General features: G+C 40.9%; 1 long non-coding RNA gene across 5 annotated transcripts in view; it reads left to right on the top strand.

The window, feature by feature from the left end:
• LOC106634565 (uncharacterized) overlaps positions 1 to 24,053 on the top strand; it is a 44,394-nt gene that overhangs the window by 11,903 nt on the left and 8,438 nt on the right. For 2 of the 5 annotated variants that reach the window (XR_004670500.3, XR_004670502.3), the window contains one exon: positions 14,051 to 14,139. This is a non-coding gene — a long non-coding RNA (uncharacterized LOC106634565). Of the gene's footprint in view, positions 1 to 851; positions 1,045 to 9,073; positions 9,214 to 10,515; positions 10,660 to 14,050; positions 14,140 to 24,053 lie in introns of all 5 variants that reach the window. The other 3 variants (XR_010111419.1, XR_010111418.1, XR_008624716.2) reach the window with 3 other exon arrangements.

Here is a 24,053-nt window from a genome sequence, read left to right as displayed (position 1 = left end):
GAACCCGGGAGGCGGAGGTTGCAGTGATCCGTGATGGAGCCACTACACTCCAGCCTGGGTGAGAGTGAGACTCTATCTCAAAAAAAAAAAAAAAAAAAAGACACAGGCCCAAAGTTATGTCATATCTGTCATGCTTCTCCTTTGCTTGTGCTTTCCCTGTGCCAAGAATGTTGTTCTTTGCCCCTCCCTTGAGTTACCCTTGCCTGCTTCCCAAGACTCAGTTCAGAGGGAGCCTCCTCCTCTAAGTTTAGTATTCTTGGTCTGTGTCTTGAGACTTATTAGTGGCTTTTGGACTTATTAATAAGCAGGAAAGAGTGATTGTAGACTGAGAAGGGAGAGGTGGCATGAATGTCCTGAGATCAGTCTGTGAACTGATTTAACATATCTTGGCTCTGGCACATTGGGCTGCACCCTCAGATGTGACCCTCCCATATGCCACACGAGGTCCCTGGGGGAAGCCCTGACACTCACCTGGCTTCTCCTTCTTACACAGAAAAGCTTGACATGCCAACAATAACATTTCTGTTTCCAAAATTGAAACAGATTTTTCTTTCTTCATAACTTTACTTGTTCAACTTTAGAGTTTCTTTTTTCCCTTTATTTATGCAAACATTTTTTCTTCAACAGTGGGGTTCTAAAAGATAATTTGATACCCCTCTAGCATTGTGTATGGTTGAGGCCAGAAACCAGGAAGCCAGAGTACTTGCACTTCTCCAAGGCAGCTGTTGAAATGCAGGACTTCCATGGGGGAAGGACTGGACCACGGTCCCCTAGCCATCTTGGAGGACTGGGGCTGCCTTCGGATTTTAACTGTTTCATTGTCAAATTATCAAATTGGTTATTTATATAAGGGCTGTCTACTTATCTGGTGCTAAGCTGGTTTAAAAGTTCCAGATGCAGCAAAAGCATTCTCCAGCACTGGCAACAGTTATCAGCAAGACCACACTCAAAATCAACTCAAGAAAACAGCTCTAAACCAGAGATTGCAAACTGGCAGCCCAGGAGTGAAATCCAGCCGACTGACCCATGCTGGTAGCAAACGTGGTTTGTTATTATTCTTGTTGTCTTTTTGTTTTTGCCTGTATAGAGCAGACTGTCATTACAGTGTTTTTTTTTAAAATAATTACTTACAGAAACATCATAAGAATAAAGAATTCCTATATACCCTTTAACTAAATTCCCCAAAGATTAACTTTTTACTCCCCAATTGTATTATTTGAACCATTTGAAAGTAAACTTCAGGCCTATCCTCAACATTTCAAAATATCTTTAAAAAGGACAATCTCTCATATAACCATGATACAATGATCAAATCAATCAGTAAATTAACATTGATACAGTGTTATCAACTAATCCACAGACCTTAAGCTTATTTCACCAATTTACCTATTTTGTCTTTTATAGCAAAGGGGAATATTTATGTTTTCTGGTCTAGGATCCAATTTAAGATTATGTTTCCCTGTTTCTTTAGTTTCCTTTAATCTGGTACAGCCCAGTGATTTTGTAGAATACTCCTTAACTTGGGTTTGTCTGTTGTTTCCTCATGATTAGATTCAGATTATGCATTTTTGGTGAGTGCTCCAGGAGTGATGTTGTATCCTCACCAGTGCCGCATATGAGGAGGCACTTGACATTGCTTTGTGGCATTATTGATAATGTTAAGTTTGATTACTTGGTTAAGGCAGTGTCTCTAAGGTTTCTTCACTGTAAATTTTGTCCTTTGTATTTTTCCCATTGTAATTAAAAAGCATTTTGTGTATGAGGGAGGTACTTTGAGATGATGTAAATACCCTCATTCTCATAAAACATTTACCCTCTAGTTTTAGCATCTGTTGATGACCCTTGCCTTAATCAGTTATTGCTGTTAAATTTTGGTCAGTGGGAGATTGCTCAAGTTGGGTTTTGAGTACTTTTGACACATCCCTATTATTCTCAAGCTCTTCTTTACTCTGGTACAACAAAATGCTTTGGGCTCATAGGGTCTTTTTCTTGTACCAGCCCTGGAATCAGTTATTTCTCTAAGGAGTCCTGCTTCTTTTTAGTGGAGAATAGTACTTAGAAGCCAAGATCTGGGTGCCAGATGCACTTATTGCTGCTGCAGTGTCATTGATCCTAGGCTACCTTGGTGGACACAGCTATATAAATTTATCTATATCTACCTATCTATCATTTATCAATATCAATTAATCTATCTACATCTATATTATTAATCAACCTCTCTATCAATCATCTATTTATATTCAATCTACTAAAACCTGGAGTTTATGATGACACCTCAGATTCCTAACACCACATGATTCAGTATATTTCCTTCTCCTCTTGCCATATTTGTAACTCCCTTCTCTGATAGTGAAAAACTTGACTCCCATTATCCACAATACATTATTTATACACAATGCTCAATCTTAGAATGCCCAGAAAGTAGCTTCAGAATTGCTATCCCATTCTACTGCAAAAACCCAACTCAGTAAGTAGAGTTCAATATTTTTTTACACTGTCTTTGCCTTTTGTCAAAATACTTTATTCAAATATTACTTGGATTAGTTCCTCCACCTCTAATGAGGGTCATTTTTTTTCTGTTTGTGTTTTATGTTAGTGTTTTCTCCCCACCTTGTTTGTTTGTTTTAGGCAAGTGAAACACTAACACGGTTCTAAAAGTCAGAACTACACAGAAAGGTATCCTCAGAGAAGTGTCACTGCCCTTTGTAACTTACCCCCAACCCACTTCCTACCTACCAGGCATGGACCCTACAACTTTAGGTAATCGTTATCATTACTTTCTGGTTTGTCCTTCTTATGTTTTTGTTGTTGTTATTGTTGTTCTGTATAGTCGACACAAGTATATATTATGATTTCTCTCTTCTTACATGATAAGTAGCACACAATAGATACTCATTTGTACTTCTCCTTTTCACTTCACAATACAGCCTGCAAATCACTCCATTTCAGTTCATAGAGATATTCCTAATAATCTTTAATTAAAGCCACTGTATAGTATTTCATTGTGTGGACTTAGTATCATTTCTTCAGCTACCCTTCCATGTATGGCATTTAGTATGTTTCCAGAATTTTGCACTACAAACAATGCTATAGTACTTTTTATGTTGTTGGAGAAGTATCTTAAGGTATGTTCCTGGATAACTGGGTCAAAAGGAAGACACTTGTAGTTTTGTTAGGAATTGCAAATTTCCTCCCAGAAAGTTTGTATCAATTTGCATTTTCACCAGCAATGTATGAGAGTACCTCTTTCCCCACAGCCTCACCAACAGAATGTGTTGTTATATTAAACATTTTTTGCCAATCTGCTAGGAGGGAAATGGTATCTCAGCACAGTTTAAATTTGTATTTCTCTTATAATGTGAATTGAACATATTTTTAAATGTTTAAGCCCATTTTAATATCTTTTTTTAGTGGCTTATCCATCATGTCTTTTGCCCATTTTTCTATGGACTTATAAAATATCTCACTTCTCACTTTTTTAAAGAATTTGTTTCTACATTAAGGACATTGGCTGTTTATCTGTGACATAAATGCAAATATTTTCTCCCATTTTGTCATTTGTCTTTTGACTTTGCTTATGGTATTTTTTGCCAAGAAAACATTTTTTTCTTTTAAGGTTTTTTTGGTTGTGTTTTGTTTTGTTTTGAGACAGAGTCTCGCTCTGTCGCCCCAGGCTGGAGGGCAGTGGCATGGTCTTGGCTCACTGCAACCTCTGCCTCTTGGGTTCAAGCGATTCTTCTGCCTCAGCCTCCCGAGTAACTGGGACTGCAGGTGCGCATCACCACGTCAGGCTAATTTTTGTATTTTTAGTACAGGTGGGGTTTCACCATATGGCCAGGCTAGTCTTTATCTCCTGACTTTGTGATCCACCCACCTTGGACTCCCAAAGTGCTGGGATTACAGGCATGAGCCACCGTGCCTGGCCTCTTTTTAGTTTTATGTAGTCAAATATATCAATCTGTTCTTTTATTGCCACTGGATTTTGAGTCATAGTTGGAAAGCCTTTCTCTACAACCAGACTATGCAAGACCATATCCGTGTTTTCTTCTAGTGCCTGTATGGTTTCATCTTTTACAGTTAGACCTCTGATCCATTTGCAATTGCTTCTCTCGTATGGTGTGAGATAAGGATCCGGATTTTTTTTTTTTCTTTGGAGACGGAGTCTTGCTCTGTCACCCAGGCTGGAGTGCAGTGGTACAATCTCGGCTCACTGCAAACTCTGCCTCCTGTGTTCACGCCATTCTCCTGCCTCAGCCTCCCAAGTAGCTGGGACTACAGGCGCCCGCCACCACGCCCGGCTAATTTTTTGTATTTTTAGTAGAGATGGGGTTTCACCGTGTTAGCCAGGATGGTCTCGATCTCCTGACCTCGTGATCTGCTCGCCTCAGCCTCCCAAAGTGCTGGGATTACAGGCGTGAGCCACCCCGCTCGGCCATAGGATCCGGATTTTTAAAAAATTTTTTTTAAATTATACTTTAACTTCTAGGGTACATGTGCACAACGTGCAGGTTTGTTACATAGGTATACATGTGCCATGTTGGTTTGCTGCACCCATCAGCTCATCATTTACATCAGGTATTTCTCCTAATGCTATCCCTCCCCCAATACCCCATCCACCAACAGGCCCTGGTGTGTGATGTTCCCCTCCCTGTGTCCATGTGTTCTCATCGTTCGACTTCCACTTCTGAGCGAGAACATCTGGTGTTTGGTTTTCTATCCTTGTGATAGTTTGCTCAGAATGATGATTTCCAGCTTCATCCATGTCCCTGCAAAGGACATGAACTCATCCTTTTTTATGGCTGCATAGTATTCCATGGTGTATATGTGCCACATTTTCTTTATCCAGTCTGTTATTGATGGACATTTGGGTTGGTTCCAAGTCTTTGCTATTGTGAATAGTGCCACAATAAACATACATGTGCATGTGTCTTTATAGTAGCATGATTTATAATCCTTTGGGTATATACCCCATCATGGGATTGCTGGGTCAAATGGTATTTCTAGTTCTAGATCCTTGAGGAATCACCACATTGTCTTCCACAATGGTTGAACTAATTTACACTCCCACTGACAGTGTAAAAAGCCTTCCTATTTCTCCACGTCCTCTCCAGCATCTGTTGTTTCCTGACTTTTTAATGATCACCATTCTAACTGGTGTGAGATGGTATGTCATTATGGTTTCGATTTGCATTTCTCTGATGACCAGTGATGATGAGCCTTTTTTCATGTGTCTGTTGGCTGCATAAATGTCTTCTTTTGGGAAGTGTCTGTTGATATCCTTTGCCCAGTTTTTGATGGGGTTGTTTGTTTTTTCTTATAAATTTGTTTAAGTTCTTTGTAGATTCTGGATATTAGCCCTTTGTCAGATGGATAGATTGCAAAAATTTTCTCCCATTCTGTTGGTTGCTTGTTCACTCTGATGATAGTTTCTTTTGCTGTGCAGAATCTCTTTAGTTTAATTAGATCCTATTTGTCTATTTTGGCTTTTGTTGCCGTTGCTTTTTGTGTTTTAGTCATCATGAAGTCTTTGCCCATGCCTATGTCCTGAATGGTATTGCCTAGGTTTTCTTCTAGGGTTTTTATGGTTTTAGGTCTTACATTTAAGTCTTTAATCCATCTTGAGTTAATTTTTTTAGAAGGTGTAAGGAAGGGATCCAGTTTCAGCTTTCTACATATGGCTAGCCAGTTTTCCCAGCATCATTTATTAAATAGGGAATCCTTTCCTTATTGCTTGTTTTTGTCAGGTTTGTCAAAGATCAGATGGTTGTAGATGTGTGGTGTTATTTCTGAGGCCTCTGTTCTGTTTCATTGGTCTATATATCTGTTTTGGTACCAGCACCATGCTGTTTTGGTTACTGTAGACTTGCATAGTTTGAAGTCAGGTCTTGGCTATGCAGGCTCTTTTTTGGTTCCATATGAAATTTAAAGTAGTTTTTTCCAATTCTGTGAAGAAAGTCATTGGTAGCTTGATGGGGGTAGCATTGAATCTATAAATTACCTTGGGCAGGATGGCCCTTTTCACAATATTGATGTTTTCTATCCATGAGCATGGAATGTTCTTCCATTTGTTTGTATCCTCTTTTATTTCGTTGAGCAGTGGTTTGTAGTTCTCTTTAAAGAGGTCCTTCACATCCCTTGTAAATTGGATTGCTAGGTATTTTATTCTCTTGGTAGTAATTGTGAATGGGAGTTCACTCATGATTTGGCTCTCTGTTTGTCTGTTATTGGTGTATAGGAATGCTTGTGATTTTTGCACATTGATTTTGTATCCTGAGACTTTGCTGAAGTTGCTTATCAGCTTAAGGAGATTTTGGGCTGAGATGATGGGGTTTTCTAAATATACAATCATGTCATCTGCAAACAGAGACAATTTGACTTCCTCTTTTCCTAATTGAATACCCTTTATTTCTTTCTCTTGCCTGATTGCCCTGGCTAAAACTTCCAATACTCTGTTGAATAGGAGTAGGGAGAGAGGGCATCCTTGTCTTGTGCCAGTTTTCAAAGGGAATGCTTCCAGTTTTTGCCCATTCAGTATGATATTGGCTGTGGGTTTGTCATAAATAGCTCTTATTATTTTGAGATATGTTCCATCAATACCTAGTTTATTGAGAGTTTTTAGCATGAAAGGCTGTTGAATTTTGTTGAAGGCCTTTTCTGCATCTATTGAGATAGTCATGTGTTTTTTTTTCATTGGTTCTGTTTATGTGATGGATTATGTTTATTGATTTGTGTATGTTGAACCAGCCTTGCATCCTAGGGATGAAGCTGACTGGATCGTGGTGGATAAGCTTTTTGATGTGCTGCTGAATTCAGTTTGCCAGTATTTTATTGAGGATTTTTGCATTGATATTCATCTGGGATATTGGCCTGAAATTCTCTTTTTTTGTTGTTGTGTCTCTGCCAGGCTTTGGTATCAGGATGATGCTGGCCTCATAAAATGAGTTAGGGAGGATTCCTTTTTTTTCTATTGATTAGAATAGTTCCAGAAGGAATGGTAGCAGCTCCTCTTTGTACCTCTGGTAGAATTCGGCTGTGAATCTGCCTTGTTCTGGACTTTTTGTGGTTGGTAGGCTATTCATTATTGCCTCAATTTCAGAACCTATTATTGGTCTATTCAGAGATTCAACTTCTTCCTGGTTTAGTTTTGGGAGGGTGTATGTGTCCAGGAATTTATCCATTTCTTCTAGATTTTCCAGTTTATTTGCGTAGAGGTGTTTATAGTATTCTCTGATGGTAGTTTGTATTTCTGTGGGATCAGTGGTGATATCCCCTTTATCATTTTTTAATTGCATCTATTTGATTCTTCTCTCTTTTCTATTAGTCTTGCTAGCAGTCTATCTATTTTGTTAATCTTTTCAAAAAACCAGCTCCTGGATTCATTGAATTTTTTTTGAAGGGTTTTTTGTGTTTCTATTTCCTTCAGTTCTGCTCTGATCTTAGTTATTTCTTATCTTCTGCTAGCTTTTGAATTTGTTTTCCCTTGCTTCTCTAGTTCTTTTAATTGTTATGTTAGGGTGTCAATTTTAGATCTTTCCTGCTTTCTCTTGTGGGCATTTAGTGCTATAAATTTCCCTCTACACACTGTTTTAAATGTGTCCCAGAGATTCTGGTACGTTGTATCTTTGTTCTCATTGGTTTCAAAGAACATCTTTATTTCTGCCTTCATTTCGTTATTTACCCAGTAGTCATTCAGGAGCAGGTTGTTCAGTTTCCATGTAGTTGTGCGGTTTTGAGTGAGCTTCTTGATCCTGAGTTCTAATTTGATTGCACTGTGGTCTGAGAGACAGTTTGTTGTGATTTCTGTTCTTTTACATTTGCTGAGGAGTGTTTTACTTCCAATTATGTGGTCAATTTTAGAATAAGTGCGATCTGGTGCTCAGAAGGATGTATATTCTGTTGATTTGGGTTGGAGAGTTCTGTAGATGTCTATTAGGTCCACTTGGTCCAGAGCTGAGTTCAAGTCCTGGATATCCTTGTTAACCTTCTGTCTCGTTGATCTGTCTAATATTGACAGTGCAGTGTCTCCCATTATTATTGTGTGGGAGTCTAAGTCTCTTTGTAGGTCTCTAAGGACTTGCTTTATGAATCTGGATGCTCCTGTATTGGGTGCATATATATTTAGGATAGTTAGCTCTTCTTGTTGAGTTGATCCCTTTACCATTATGTAATGGCCTTCTTTGTCTTGGCTTGTAGGGTTTCTGCTGAGAGATCTGCTGTTAGTCTGATGGGCTTCCCTTTGTGGGTAACCCTACCTATTTCTCTGGCTACCCTTAACATTTTTTCCTTCATTTCAATCTTGGTGAATCTGTCAATTATGTGTCTTGGGTTGCTCTTCTTGAGGAGTATCTTTGTGGTGTTCTCTGTATTTCCTGAATTTGAATGTTGACCTGCCTTGCTAGGTTGGGGAAGTTCTCCTGGATAATATTCTGAAGAGTGTTTTCTAACTTGGTTCCATTCTCCCCGTCACTTTCAGGTACACCAATCAAACATAGATTTGGTCTTTTCACATAGTCCCATATTTCTTGGAGGCTTTGTTCATTTCCTTTCACTCTTTTTTCTCTAATCTTGTCTTCTCACTTTATTTCATTAATTTGATCTTCAATCACTGATATCCTTTCTTCCACTTGAATGAATTGGCTATTGATACTTGTGTATGCTTCACGAAGTTCTCATACTGTGGGTTTCAGCTCCATCAGGTGATTTAAGCTCTTCTCTACACCGGTTATTCTAGTTAGCCATTCATCTAACCTTTTCTCTAGGTTTTTAGCTTCCTTGCGATGGCTTAGAACATGCTCCTTTAGCTTGGAGAAGTTTGTTATTACTGATCTTCTGAAGCCTACTTCTGTCAACTTGTCAGACTCATTCTCCATCCAGGAGAACACAACAGGAGTTGTGTTCCTTTGGAGGAGAAGAGGCATTCTGGTTTTTGGAATTTTCAGCCTTTCTACTCTAGTTTCTCCCCATCCTTGTGGTTTTATCTACCTTTGGTCTTTGATGTTGGTGACCTACAGATGGGGTTTGGGTGTGGATGTCCTTTTTGTTGATGTTGATGCTATTCCTTTCTGTTTGTTAGTTTTCCTTCTAACAGACAGGCCCCTCGGCTGCAGGTCTGTTGGAGTTTGCTGGAAATCCACTCCAGACCCTGATTGCCTGGGTATCACCAGTGGAGGCTGCAGAACAGCAAATATTGCTGCCTGATCCTTCCTCTGGAAGGTTCGTCCCAGAGGGGCACCTGCCTGTATGAGATGTCTGTCAGCCCCTACTGGGAGGTGTCTCCCAGTCAGGCTACACGGGGGTCAGGGAGCCACTTAAGGAGGCAGTCTGTCCATTATCAGTGCTCGAATGCTGTGCTAGGAGAACCACTGCTCTCTTCAGAGCTGTCAGGCAGGGACGTTTAAGTCTGCAGAGCTTTCTGCTGCCTTTTCTTCGGATATGCCCTTCCCCAGAGGTGGAATCTAGGGAGGCAGTAGGCCTTGCTGAGCTGCGGTGGGCTCCGCCCAGTTTGAGCTTCCCTGCCACTTTGTTTACACTGTGAGCATGGAACCACCTACTCAAGCCTCAGCAATGGCGGACACCCCTCCCCCTGCCAAGCTCCAGCATCCCCCGGTTGATCTCAGACTGCTGCGCTAGCAGCGAGCAAGGCTCCATGGGCGTGGGACCCACCGAGCCAGGCACGGGAGGGAATCTCCTGGTCTGCTGGTTGCAAAGACCGTGGGAAAGGTGCAGTATTTGGGCAGAAGCGTACCGTTCCTGCAGGTACAGTCACTCACGGCTTCCCTTGGCTAGGAAAGGGAAATCCCCCAACCCCTTGTGCTTCCCGGGTGGGGCAATGCCCTGCCCTGCTTTGGCTCACCCTCCATGGCTGCACCCACTGTCCAACCATTCCCAATGAGATGAACCAGGTACCTCAGTTGGAAATGCAGAAATCACCCATCTTTTGTGTCGATCTTGCTGGGAGCTGTAAACTGGAGCTCTTCCTATTCGGCCATCTTGGAAGTGACTCCCATGATCCAGTTTTATCTTTGTTCCACAGCTAACCATTGTTGCAGCACCACTTAATAAAAACTCAGTATTTGTCCCAATGTTTTGAAATGCCACCTTGAATGTATACCACTTTTCCATATGCACTTAGGTTGATTTCCGGCCTTTTTATTCTGTTCTGCTGGTCCATCTATTCATGCACCAGTACCACACAGTTTTAATTACAGAGGCTTTGTAGACGTTTTAATGAATAGTAGTGCTAGTCTCCAATGCCCACTATAGCTTTTTGCCCCTCAGTATATTCCTAGATATTCGCAGGAATGTTTCTTTTTCCATACAAACTGTAGTATCAACTTGCTTAGCGCCAGTAACAAAAACTGTCCTCAAAGTGTTCTTAAAATTTAGAATGACTTCTCAGCATTAAAGGTGGGGAGATATCACATGAAAATTGTATTTCTGGTTTCTCTTGAAAATTGGGAAGCGCTGTCACATGGGCTTTTTTTTTTTTTTTTCCCACATGACCTATTGCTGTAGGTCAGCCTGCACACAGGCCTGTGCTCTTCAAGACCACGCAGGCCTCACCATTCCCTCTGACAGCTCACTGCTGCCCTTCTTCACACACGCAAGTTCCCTGTGTGACATCTGAGTTGGTGATTGTGGCTTCAAATGATCAGGAAAGTATGTTCCAGGCCCATCCTCCACCCTCTATTTCTCTGTCTCACAACACAAATGTTAAGAAATGGATTTGTGTTGCTTTGTTCACTGCTGTTATTTCCAGGACCTAAGAAGAGGGTGTGGGGCGTGTCTGGCCCTAGGTAAGTCTTTGTTCAATGAATGTATGTCATAGATAGGAAACAAGAAATGATCAGAACATGTTCTATCTTCAGAAAACCATTGAAAATACATCAAATGGAACCACACACTGTGGGTGGGAGTGACTTGGTACAGCCCTTATAGAGAACAATTTGGCAATATTTGTCAAAATTACAAACACATAGATCAGTTGTTCCTGCAGTTCCATTTCTAGAAATTTGTCCTAAAGTATATTTGCACACAGGAAAAATGATGGTGTACAGGGTTAATTATTGCAGTAATAATAAAAGATTGAAAAAACCTAAATTTCCCTCAAAAGGGGACTGATTATATAAATTATGGTTTATCCATACATTGGAAGAATGGAATGTTATACAGCTATAAAAAGAATAAGGGGCCAGGCACAGTGGCTCACGCCTGTAGTCCTAGCACTTTGGGAGGCCAAGGCAGGCTGATCACTTGAGTTCAGGAGTTTGAGACCAGCCTGGCCAACTTGGTGAAATCCCATCTCTACTAAAAATACAAAAATTATCCAGGTGTTATGACACTTGCCTGTAATCCCAGCTACTTGAGAGGCTGAGGCAGGAGAATTGCTTGAACCCAGGAGGTGGAGATTACAATGAACCGAGATTGCACCACTGTACTCCAGCCTTGGTGACAGAGTGAAACTGCCTCAAAACAAAACAAAACAAAGGGTGCTATCTGTGAAATGAGAGGGAAAACATGAGGGGCAGAATAATGTATCTAGTGGGCTACCTTTTATGTATAAAAGGAAAACAACCCAAAGGAAATATTCATATTTGCTTGCATGTATGTAAAGAAAATCTGTATGGACTCATAAGAAAATAGTAACAATGGTTAGATGGAGGGTGGAGGAGGTATGGCGAAGAAACTGGGCAGATGAGGACAGGGTGGGAAGGAAAATTCTAATTCTCTCTTTCTCACTTTCCATGACTTTGAGGAGTAGGTTTTAGAGCAAATATTTATATATAATGTATGCATACATACATACACATATAGTAATAACAAATATGAAACTAAAGTGACAGTAGAAGAAGCCATCAGACCCTGGAGACCATAACTATCCACAGGACACTGTGTATGGCCACCATCTGATGGAGGCTCTAGGTCACTCACTGGAATTTTCATCCACTCTTGCTAGAAGATAATTTATTGGGCATGTTCCTTTCATCTTGACAGAAAAGACAGTGAAATATGTTTCCACTCCTACTGTCTTGCACTCAGATAATCCCAGAGAGCACTTTACAGATTGACAGCCAATAAACCACTTCACCCAGTGGAGAAATAGAGCAAATTCCAAGATGGAATTGGTGACATCCATGCCACAGGGGATGGCCCACCAAATGCTTCGTGATAAATAAGTTGAAATAGCCTAGCTAGTGAAATCTGCACTGAGAATTTAGCAAAGAAAGAATTTATCAAGTTACTATTGTTCTAGAATGATAGAAAGCAAAATCTTCTAAACTATTGAAATACAAATTCAGGAAGTCTTCCAAGAATAACTCAGATCTTATATATAGAGTCTGGCACATGGCATATGATCAATGTAAAATGAATTTTAAAATAGAAAATTTATTAAACAGAGTGCTGTTACTCAAATAAATTAAATGGATGAATCTGTTTCTGTCATAGCATATATAAAAATATTTTAAACTGGGGAGCCCAGAGAATAATTAAAACTTGGCCAGGTGCAGTGGCTTACGCCTGTAATCCCAGCACTTTGTGGGAGGCTGGGGTGGATGGATTACCTGAGATCAGGAGTTTGAGACCAGACTGGTCAATATGGTGAAACCCCATTTCTACTAAAAATACAAAAAGTTAGCCAGTTGTGGTGACGGGTGCCTGTAATCCCAGCTACTAGGGAGGCTGAGGCAGGAGAATCGCTTGAACCCAGGAGGAGGAGGTTGCAGTGAGCCAAGATTATGCTACTGTACTCCAGCCTGGACGACAGAGTGAGAATCTGTCTAAAAAAAAAATACTGTGGCAGATGATATTTTTGTATATATGTGTATTTTAATAATTTTGTCCTTTTTTGGTCTATAGTTTAATTTTTTTCTGGGATTGCCACTGTGTCTTTGGAGTTATTAGTTTCTTTTTTTAAAAAAAATTCTCAAATGTCAAGCCATTCTATTTATACCTTTGCAGAGATCTGATGAAAGCAAATTTCAACATTTTTGGTAGGCTAAATATTGTTGTTTTAATTCTGTATGCCACAGCTCAGAGTCACATCGTCAAAGTATAATATTCATTTTAAAAAAACTTTAGCATAAATACCTCAGACTAAATATATTTATATCCAGGGAAAATGTTCAAACTGTTAAGCTAAGAGCGTACAGTTAAGCATTCATACAGACTTATATGAACATAGACATGAAAGGAATCTATATTAAATAGTACAAGAGGAATGTAACAGCTTAGAATCAAAATATGCCTCTGTTGCCTTTATGTGTTTAAAACTAACATTTTTTAGTAGCTGAAATTGTAGAGAAAATGTTGCCCAGAAGTACCCATTGATTTGAGGGCATTTCACTCATTGTTACAAGGATGTGAAGAGTGAATCTCCTTGGCAATGATATCATTTTGGAGACAGAGTAGGGAAAATAGGTTACAAAACAGTGCATAGAGAATGGTTCCATTTCAGTAAGGATCATCTTCTACGCTTCATCATAATTCTCAATTTCTCAAGAGTTCTGCAACCTGAGATGAATACAGTAGTCCCCTCTTATCCATGGGGTATACTTTCTGAGACCCTCCTCTTATCCAAGGGGGATACTTTCTGAGAATCCCCTCCCCTTATCCATGGGGGATTCTTTCTGAGATTCCCACCCCCCCACCAGTGGATGCCTGAAACTGCGATAGTACCGAACTCTGTATATACTATGTTTTTCCCTATACATACATATCTATGATAAAGTTTAATTTATAAACTAGGCACAGTAATAGAGTAACACAATAATAAAATAGAACAATTATAACAATACGCCAGCGTCGCTTCTCTTCTGCTTTGGGGCCACTATTCATTCAAGTAAGGGTGACTTGAACCCAAGCACCATAGTACCACTGCAGTCGAGCTGTTAACCAAGACAAAGTGACTAACGGGCAGGCCGTGTGGCTGATTCACATCCCAGGTGGGACGGAGCAGGATGTGTAAGATTTCATTACGCTACTCAAAACGGCATGCAACTTAACACTTATAAAATATTTATTTCTGGAATTTTCCATTTAATATTTTCAGACTGCAGTTGACAGCAGATAACTGAAAGCTCGGAAAGCGAAACCGTGGATAAGCAGGGGAACTGTGGCATCCCATTTAAAATTGCTTCTGTAAGTTTATGTTTGAAGTATTTTGTTCCTTGAAAAGATGCTTGCTTTTTTCCTTTTCTCATTGTTCTTACTAACTGCATAACTTAATTTTTCAAACATTGTTGCCCCTCAGCACTACTTCACTGAAGTTTTAGGAAGCTAAATGTTATGTTCCCATAAAGATCAAAAGTGTCGCCGGGCGCGATGACTCAAGCCTGTAATCCCAGCACTTTTGGAGGCCGAGGTGGGCAGATCACGAGGTCAGGAGATCAAGATCATCCTGGCTAACACGGTGAAACCCCGTCTCTACTAAAAATACAAAAAGTTAGCCAGACGTGGTGGCAGGCACCTGCAGTCCCAGCTACTCGGCAGGCTGAAGCAGGAGAATGGCTTGAACCTGGGAGGCAGAGCTTGCAGTGAGCCAAGACTGTGCCACTGCACTCCAGCCTGGGCGGCAGAGCGAGACTCTGTTTCAAATAAATAAATAAATACATAAATAAATAAGAGACCAAAAGTGTCACACTTTTAAAGCAGTTGTTAGAAAAGCTGGACTGATGTGTCCTGACCACCTGGGAACAGCTGGCAGCCCAATTATTTGATATTCTTCCAATTAATTCAGACTCTTATGGGCACAGTGCTGCCTTCACCTTGGGCCTTCCTTTTAGCTTTTGAAGGCACAGAGGGCCACTGTCCTGGCAGCCACCTACCAGCAGGGTGCCCTCATGCCTCACCTCATGGCTGTGCTTCTTGGTTCCTGCTCTCTGGCCACTCGGCCCTCCTCAAGTTCTTGAACAATCCAGGCTCCCATCTGCCATTAGGTCTTTGCAAATAGTGTTCCCTTGCCTAGAGTGCTTTCTTCACCTAGTTAGTCCTCCTTTTTGGTCATCTCTTCCTTAGGGAAGCCTGCCCTGATAATCCAGAAGAGGCACGCCCTTTCATTTCATGCCCTTACAACACCCTTTATTTACATGTTCATTGTTAGTGACTGTCTTCCTTTTTAAACTGTATGCTTTTTAAGGTAGAACCCTTTCTGTTTTTGCTCATCATGACATTCTGGTTCTTAGTGGATTTTTGTAATTATTGCTGTATGAATGAATGTATTATTTTAATAATTTATTCATTGCTAGAGGTCAGTAAAATGCAAACCCTATATACCCAGTCTTGTTGCAGTTTGCTGAGCGGGTGGAGCGTTACCTTGGGAGGCCCTGATCCCTCCCTGGGCGGACATTCTCCCACAGCCAAACTCTCAAGAAATGTATGGGCTAATGTAGGATATTTTACAGCGAGAGCTGTGACTATCAGTAGCTTCTTCAGTGACCATGAACGTTAGAGGTGGGGCTTGAGGCCGGATGTATCTGTTGCCACTAAGGGCTGCACATCCGGGGTTCAGATGCTGTGGTAATGAGCTAGGTCCTGTGTCAGCTACCTCCTCTGCGTGGTCCTTTCAGACTCATCTTGGGGCCTTGGCTCATTGTTGTAGCCCACACCTCTGTGGGCTCTGCTGCATCCTGCAGTGACTGTGAGGGCCTTGCCCTGCTGCTGGTGCTTCTCACCACTTTTGGACTCAGACAAAGCCCCTGATGCAGGGCTTGGGATCTGGCTCTCTAGCAGCTGGTGAGGGAGTGCATATCATCCTTTACACACTGGAAGTGCAGGAGAATTAACTTCCATGGAGGCAAATTTTGACCACTGGGATCCAGGAGATGAAGGAGAACCAGCAGATCAATGATATTTTTGTCCTTTGCTTAGATGGATGGAGATGCAGAAGTTCAGCCCTATGAGGTCCATGATTAATTAGCTGAGCAGAGGCCAGCTCAGTAGCGCACCTCCTGTTTGCTCTCCCTCTTTCTTTGCTGCACACCCCTTTCTCCCTCACTTTTGCTTCCCTGGGATTGCATTCCCAATAAAGTGTTCATACATAAACCTTTGCCTCAAGCTCTGTTTCCTGGGAAGCCCAGGCTGGGCTGGACCCTTCCCCACTGCCAGTCCTGGACACACACTGCAAATGTTCCCTCCTAGAATTCTCGTGACTGTTGTCCGGGCTCCACTACTGCACTGCACCCCGACAAGCCAGGCATTCTTTCTTTACACAGAGCAATTGGTTAGATTGAACCTTTCTTCATTGTGACCACAATTCTGTCCCAATTCCCTGAGGCCTACATTAGCCTGTTCCACATAATTCCTCATGTTTTATTTTTTCAGGTAACTGATATTAGACTTTACAGATGATTTTTAAATTTATTTTTTACTTTTATTGAAATTACAAAGTTTAAAGGGTCAAGTAATTCTATAAGGCTTGGTACAGAAGTCTACACTCCCTGACATCCATTTGTATTACCCATTCATAGGAGGCAACCACTTTTAACTGATTACTTAGGTATTTATGTTTATCTCTCCAAATAATAAATATTGCTGTATCTTTATCCTTTCATTTTAGGCATGACCTGTTGATTTTTCTCATGAAAGATGAAGATTTAGCTCATTTTAACAAACCTTATATCCACCTCTACTTCACACGCATACTTCTTGTCCCCTCTCTTCCTAATGCTGTTGTAGCACGATTTAGTTTAAAACTCAGTGTTTACTTTGTTATAAATATATAAGGCTGTTCATAGTTGAGCCATGTGGTAAACCATGATTATTTTCCATTTTCTGTTCAACTTTTGCTTTCTCTGAAATCAGTAATTGTCTTTTTTCCCTTTACTTAGTACTGTGGTCTGAATGTTTGTGCACCCACCGTGGCCCCCATCATTCATGCGTTGAAATCCAAAGCTCCAAGGTGATGGTATTAGGAGGTGGAGCCTTTGGGAGATGATTAGGTCATGAGGGTGGAGACTTCACTAATTGGATCAATGCTCTTATAAAAGAGGTTTGCGTTGCCTCCTTGGTGCAGTCAGCAGCATGTCAGTCTCATAAGACGCTTGAGGGAAACTGTTTGCTCTTTCCTTTCCACATGTAGGACACAGCATGAAGATGCCATCTATGGGCTGGGCGCGGTGGCTCACGCCTGTAATCCTAGAACTTTGGGAGGCCGAGGCAGGCAGATCATTTGAGGTTGGGAATTCAAGACCAGCCTGACCAACATGGTGAAACCCCGTCTCTACTAAAAATACAAAAATTAGCCGGGCGTGGTGGTGGGCACCTGTAATCCCAGCTACTCGGGAGGCTGAGGCAGGAGAATCATTTGAACCCAGGAGGCAGAGGTTGCAGTGAGCCGAGATTGCACCATTGCACTCCAGCCTGGGCAACAGAGTGAGACTCCGTCTCAAAAAAAAAAAAAAAAAAAAAAAAAGAATGTGCCATCTATAAACCAGAAAGCGGGCCCTCGCCAGATACCAAACCTGTTGGCGCCTTGGTCTTGGACTTCCTAGCCTCCAGAACTGTGACAAATAAATTTCTGAGTTTTTGTGTTTTTGTTTTGGGACAGGGTCTGGCTATGTCACCCAGACTGGGAGTGTAGTGGCACGATCATGGCTCACTGCAGCCTCGACCTCCTGCACCCAAGCGACCCTCCTGCCTTAGCTGCCCCCACAACCACACCCCTGTAGCTGGGACTATAGGCACATGCCACCAGCCTGGCTAACTTTTTTTATCTTTGGTAGAGAAAAAGTCTCACTATGTTGCCCAGGCTAGTTTTGAACTCCTGGGCTCAAGTGATTCTCCTGCCTTGGCCTCCCAAAGTGCTGGGATCACAGGTGTGAGCCACTGCTCCTGGCCTTTCTGGTTTTTGTTTTTTTTGTTTTATAAACCACCCAGTTTATGGCCTGAATGAATTAAGATATTTGATATTCTCTTTCTTTCTCACTAATTTATCTCTAAACCTAGCTCAAGATGTATTAATACACATCTCCTTCCCTTACATTTGAACATGTTAGGTGCTCTTCAGTATTGATTTCTTGATAATGCAGCATCTCCCAGAACCTTCGTACCTGCTCAGTGTGACTAGCACACTGCTGAGTGAGGTGCTGGTCCTTCCTCACCATGCTGGGCTGGCCTTCCCTAAACCATCTTCTATGGGTTGATGATGTGATTGGCCCCTTGGTGGGTCTTACTTTTCCTATAGATCTGAAAGCATTGATGAGGTGAGGGAAGTGGGGCATACAGAGAATAGGCATCTCCCTTAAGGTGATTACTTTGTTATTTCAGAGTCTTCAAGTAAGGCAAGAGCAGCCTCTTTAGATGGGGGAAAGGAGAGGCTCATGGAATCCTCCCTTATCTCCCCATTCCAATTCCTGGCTCCCACTCATTTCCTTATCAATGCCCTACATTTCACATAAGGGATTTGATGATCTGTGGATTTAATGGATTTTACAATTTGACAACCCACAGGATTCAGTCTGACTTTTGGCAACCTTAGTCCTGTGGCTGCACAAGATAAAGGTTTTTTTTTTTTTTCTTTTGATTTGTTTTGCTTTGTTTTTGAGACGGAGTCTCGCTGTGTCACCCAGGCTGGAGTACAGTGGCACGATCTTGGCTCACTGCAACCTTCACCTCCCTGGTTCAAGGAATTCCCCTGCCTCAGCCTCCCAAGTAGCTGGGATTACAGGCACATGCCACCACTCCTGGCTAATTTTTTTGTATTTTTAGTAGAGACAGGGTTTCATCATGTTGGTCAGACTGGTCTCAAACTCCTGACCTCAGGCAATCTGCCCGCCTCGACCTCCCAATGTGCTGGGATTACAGGCGTGAGCCACCGTGCCCGGCTGATAAAGATTCTTTTAGCCCCATTATAGACAGTATCTTGTTGCACAAACTTACCTTAAACCAAAAATGTAGAATTTGAGCTGCTTGTTCTTTTTCATTAAGCTGTCCTGTGTCAGCTCACTGCAGCCTCCACCTCCCAGTTCAAGCAATTCTCCTGCCTCAGCCTCCTGAGTAGCTGGGATTACAGGCGCCTGCCACCACACTCAGCTAATTTTTGTATTTTTACTAGAGATGGGGTTTCTCCATGTTGGCCAGGCTGGTCTTGAATTCCTGACCTCATGATCCACCCGCCTCAGCCTCCCAAAGTGCTGGGATTACAGGCGTGCACCACCATGCCCGGCTAATTTTTGTTTTAGTAGAGATGGGGTTTCTCCATGTTGGCCTCAAACTCCGGGCCTCAGGTGATCTGCCTCCCAAAGTGCTGGGATTATAGGTGTGAGCCACTGCACCTGGCCTGGATAGGTAGATATGTGATAAACCCAATATAGTAAAATTTTGATGGTAGAATCTAGATGGCGAATATTTAGGTGCTCATTGTAGAATTCTTTCAACTTTTCTGTACGCTTGAAAAGTTTTATAATAAAAATGTTATACACAGAGAGAGAGAGAGGGAGAGAGAGAGAGAAAGAGAGAGAGAGAGATGAGGAAACTAGATACATGGAAAACAGATATCTAGACTTCTGATCCAGGAAGAGAAGTAGACCAATTCTCCCAACAACCACCACAACAAAACACTAAAAATGAAGAATAAAATATTTTGAACGACATATTCTTAAATGTATCAAAAAGATAGCAAAAGTATGAAATTATCAAGCCAAAGTTGGAATGAAGTCTGCGAGGCAGAGAGATAAGTGGAGGGCTTCAATCATTTTAGTCCTGAGCATGTGGCAAGCCTTACAAAAGTGAAGTTTGGTTTTCATGGCCTCGAAGGGTTCAGGGACCCATAAAGCAGCATCTCCAAGGGCTACAACCGCAACATAAGATTCAACCACATGGAGAAACGCTATTCCTACTAGTACTCCTGGAGGACCAAGGAAAACTTTGAGGAAAGTTGCCATGGTGCAGAGCAGATCACAGGAGTTGACAGGGATGCTGAGAAGTGGCAACCACAAGCTGGCCTTCATATGACTGTGTTGTTCAAATTCATGTTATTTGGGTGGTCCATAAAACCTCAAGGTATGGCCTCAGACTGGTGCCTGGCAGAGGTGAAAGCAAAGGCTCTCTATAGAACATATTTCATCCTGGACCTCAAAGAATTACCACAAGTAATTTTGCAAGGAAAATAAGCAGCTAACAATAAACAAACCAACAAACCACTAGTTGCACAAGGAAACCAAGCACCAAGAGTGACGATCATCAGGGGAAGAATCCTAGAAAGCAGAAACAGAGCCATAAAAACTTCATTGCACTTACCAGACACAAAATGGAAACTATGATTTTTATGTTTAAAGAAATAAATTTGAAATTATATGCAATAAACAAGAAAATACAGAGACGTGCCCATCATATTTGAGGGAGAACTAAAAGCCTTTGGATATAAGAATATAATAATTGAAACCCAAATCTTAACAAACAAGTCTCAAAGCAGATTTGACACAGTTGAAAAGATAGTGAATACAGAAATGGGCTAGAAGAGATAGTCCAGAATGCTGCACAGAGGGATGATGGGATGGAACTAGGAGTGGTAGATAAAGAGGCAAGAAGGATAAAGCGAGAGGAAAGAGAATGGAGCAGAGATAATATTTAAAGAGATGAAGAGAACTGATGAAAGACCTCAAACCACAGACATACAGCAAATTGCAAGCAGAAAAGGTAAGCATAAATGCCATATAACTCTTCAGAGGAAAACTGCAGCACACAAAAACAAAGAGAAAATCTTCACAGAAACCTAAGAGAAAAGACAGGACCCCTTTAAAGGAGTGACAAATGGGCTGACTGCTGACTTCTTTATAGTAACAACAGGAACAAGAGGAAAATGAAATGTTATATTCATCCACTGAAAGTAAATGCTGATGTAGAATTCTGTACCAGCAAAGAGTCAAGAATACGGGCAATTAAAGACAGCTTCAGATAAAACAAAATGGAAACATTTGCCATCAGCAGATTCTTACTGAAGGAAATTCTAAAGGATGTATTAGGCACAAGGAAAATGATGCCAGGAGAAAATATCTGAGATGCAAGAAGCAATTAAGAGCCAAGAAAGTGGCAAGTATAGGGGCAAATCTAGACTGGCATTCATTAAAGAAAACAGCAAAAACAATGATTTATGTGGTTAAAATATAAAATTAAAATACATTAAAAGATAGTGACTAGTGACTAACTTTAGATTGTGATATGTTAAATAAGTAAGATATTGTAAGTCTTTTTTTTTTTTTTTTTTGAGACAGGGTCTCACTCTTGCTCAGGCTAGATAGAGTACAGTGGTACAACCACAGCTCACTGCAGCCTTGACCTCATGGGCTCAAGCAATCCTCCCACTTCAGCCTCCCAAGTAGCTGGAACTATGGGTGTGCACCACCACACCCAGCTAAAATTTTTTTTGTAGACATGGGGGTCTCTCTGTGTTGCTCAGGCTGGTCTTGAACCCCTGGGCTCAAGCAATTCTCCCACCTCGGCCTCCCAAAGTGCTGGGATTACAGGCATGAGCCACTGTGCCTGGCTATTGTAAGGCTTAAAGTTTTAAAGTATCTGTTACCTGCATAAAGAATAAAAGTGAATAATGGAGGGGAAGAATGGAATGTGAAAACAAAGAAAAGAAAGGAGAAAAATATAAAAAGGTGGACAAAAGAAAACACAAAAGATGATAGAAATAAATCCAATTATTTCATTAATAACAATAAATGTAAATAAAATAAATGTTCCAGTAAAATGATAAAGATTGTGTTAGAACAGATTTTTAACATTCAGCTGTATGATGTTTACAAATGACACATCCAAAGCACATGGATATAGAAAGATTATAATAAAAGGATGGAAAAAGATATGTTGTGCAAATACTAATCAAAATAGACTTTAAGATAAGAAAGTATTACTAAAGATAAAAAAGGATCAGTGCATAATGATAGAATGTTCAGTTTCATCAGAAAAAGATAAGTAATTCTAACATTTTAGGTCAGATAATTCCATTTTGGGCAAGGATGTGGGAATATGCACTGTTGCTGGGAGTGTCCAGTCTGTGGTCATTTTAGAGAGAATCTAGCAACGAAATGAGAACGTAACCAACCACCTTCAGATGTCATATATATGATAGATACCATGAGATTCTAGCTCCACCCATAAAGGGCCATGTGAGTGTTCACTGCAGCAGGCAGTGAAAGCAGCAAAGGCTTCCTTCAGAGGGGCTGGAGAAGTGAAATGTGCTGAAAACATAATGTAGAATGTAATGCTGTAGCCAGAAACAATGAACCAAATGTAAACACAGCAACATCAATACAACCTGGAAAAATAAAACAGTGTGTGCTCAATACCATTTAAGTGAAACATAAAAAATAATATGATGTACATCCATGTTTAAGGGCATGTATTTATTAGACTTGGTTCCTCTGGGAGAGAGGGGAATGTGAGTGAGGGTGGGGGACACAAAGGAGAAAAATTACATAAAAGAAGAAAGGGCTTTGTATGGACACGAATATGATTAACCAACTCCATGCATCCACCCCATCCCTGACTCCAGCCCACATAAAGGTTTGCCTCTTGCTTAAATCCAGCCAGACTTAAGGATTTGAAGCGTACAAGTTTAGAGCTCAAGGCAGCTATAGTCTGAATATTTTCTCAGTGGAGGGTGTGGCAACTGGTAGTTGTCTCTTAACACTTACCCTCCTCTTATTCCTTAATAATGCATTCCCCAGCCTCCTTAGTGGGTGGGTATATCTACATACATAATTAATTTCTGGCCAGCGTTATATGGAACTTCCAGGAAGAATAGTTAAAAGGGAGGGGGCATATGTCATTTTGTCCTCTTCTATTTTTGGCTTGGAATGTGGACATGATAGCTAGTTCCCTGGTAGTCATCTCGGACCATGAGGCAACCTTGAGGGTGCTGAGAAAGACAGGAGCTGGATTCCTGATGCCCATGGAGCTGCTGTACCAGAGCTGCTTTTTTTGGGAGAGAGGAACACACTTTTATCATGTTTAAGGCCTTATTAATTCGGAGTTTTCTATTATATGGAGCCAAATATTCTCCTGATAAGGTGGGTTCAGAGTAGATGTGGAATTGGAGATAATTTCATTTTTTCCTAATCAGTCATCTTCTAGAAGAAACATTTCCTGGAGATTCTTTTTTAAATGCCAACTTTTTAAAATACCAATTTGTTGTCTTCAAAGGATAGTAGTTATACCTTTATTGAGGTTTAATTTTTAGGATTAAAAAATTGATTTAAAATAAAATATAAAACAATTTGGACTTTGAAGCAAAGCAGAGATTTGGCAGCAGGCAGCCTTAGATTTCAGCTCAGGGATAGCAATATCTCATTATACACACTTTAGTTGCATGTATACATAGAGTGAACGGACATGATCTTAGGGACAGGTGGCTTTGCTGATGGATAGCTGCCAGTTGGTCTGATAGTGCAGCCTGAGCTCTAAGTAATTCTTACATCAATTCTGTTACTAAACAGTAACCTGAGGACCAGACAGACTTTAAGGATGAGAGGTAATCTGGTGAGCTGTAAAACTCCTGATTGAATAGGAAGCAGACTTCACTAATTAGTGATTTTTCTTCCTCTTAAATTTGTATCTTTTGATTCTTTTGAGTTTGTCGAGTCCATTTCCTGGCTTAGGAAAACAGGTTGGGCAACCTCAGAGAAACCTATTTAATTAGCATTAGTAATGGTGGCAGGTTTGTTAAGCCAGGAAGCACTGGAATTAAAATGCTTGAAATTACTCACTGGACCATTGTCATAAGTGTCAGGCTCATCAATGCTCTTTGCTGCAACAAATCTCTTTCCAGACCTACAATGTGGCATCTCTTTTGGCTTAGCAATTTATAGTCTCCCAGATATAATTTTATTTACAAGTAATTTGCATATGTTTCATTGTTACAAAATACATGCTCACTGTAGAAAACGAATATTCAAATAAAAACAAAATAAAAGCAAAAGCCTGACAATCTCACTTACCTAAAGACAATCATTCTTAACCCATTGGTGTATATTTTTTCATAACTCTTTTATACTGTGTGGTGTCTACGTGTATGAATTTTAACCATCAGGCAATAGAAGAAATTTTCATAA

Source organism: Pan paniscus, chromosome 2 (genome assembly GCF_029289425.2).
Source record: "Pan paniscus chromosome 2, NHGRI_mPanPan1-v2.0_pri, whole genome shotgun sequence".
NCBI classification, from domain to species: Eukaryota; Metazoa; Chordata; class Mammalia; order Primates; family Hominidae; genus Pan; species Pan paniscus.
This window is presented reverse-complemented; position numbering and strand designations above follow the sequence as displayed.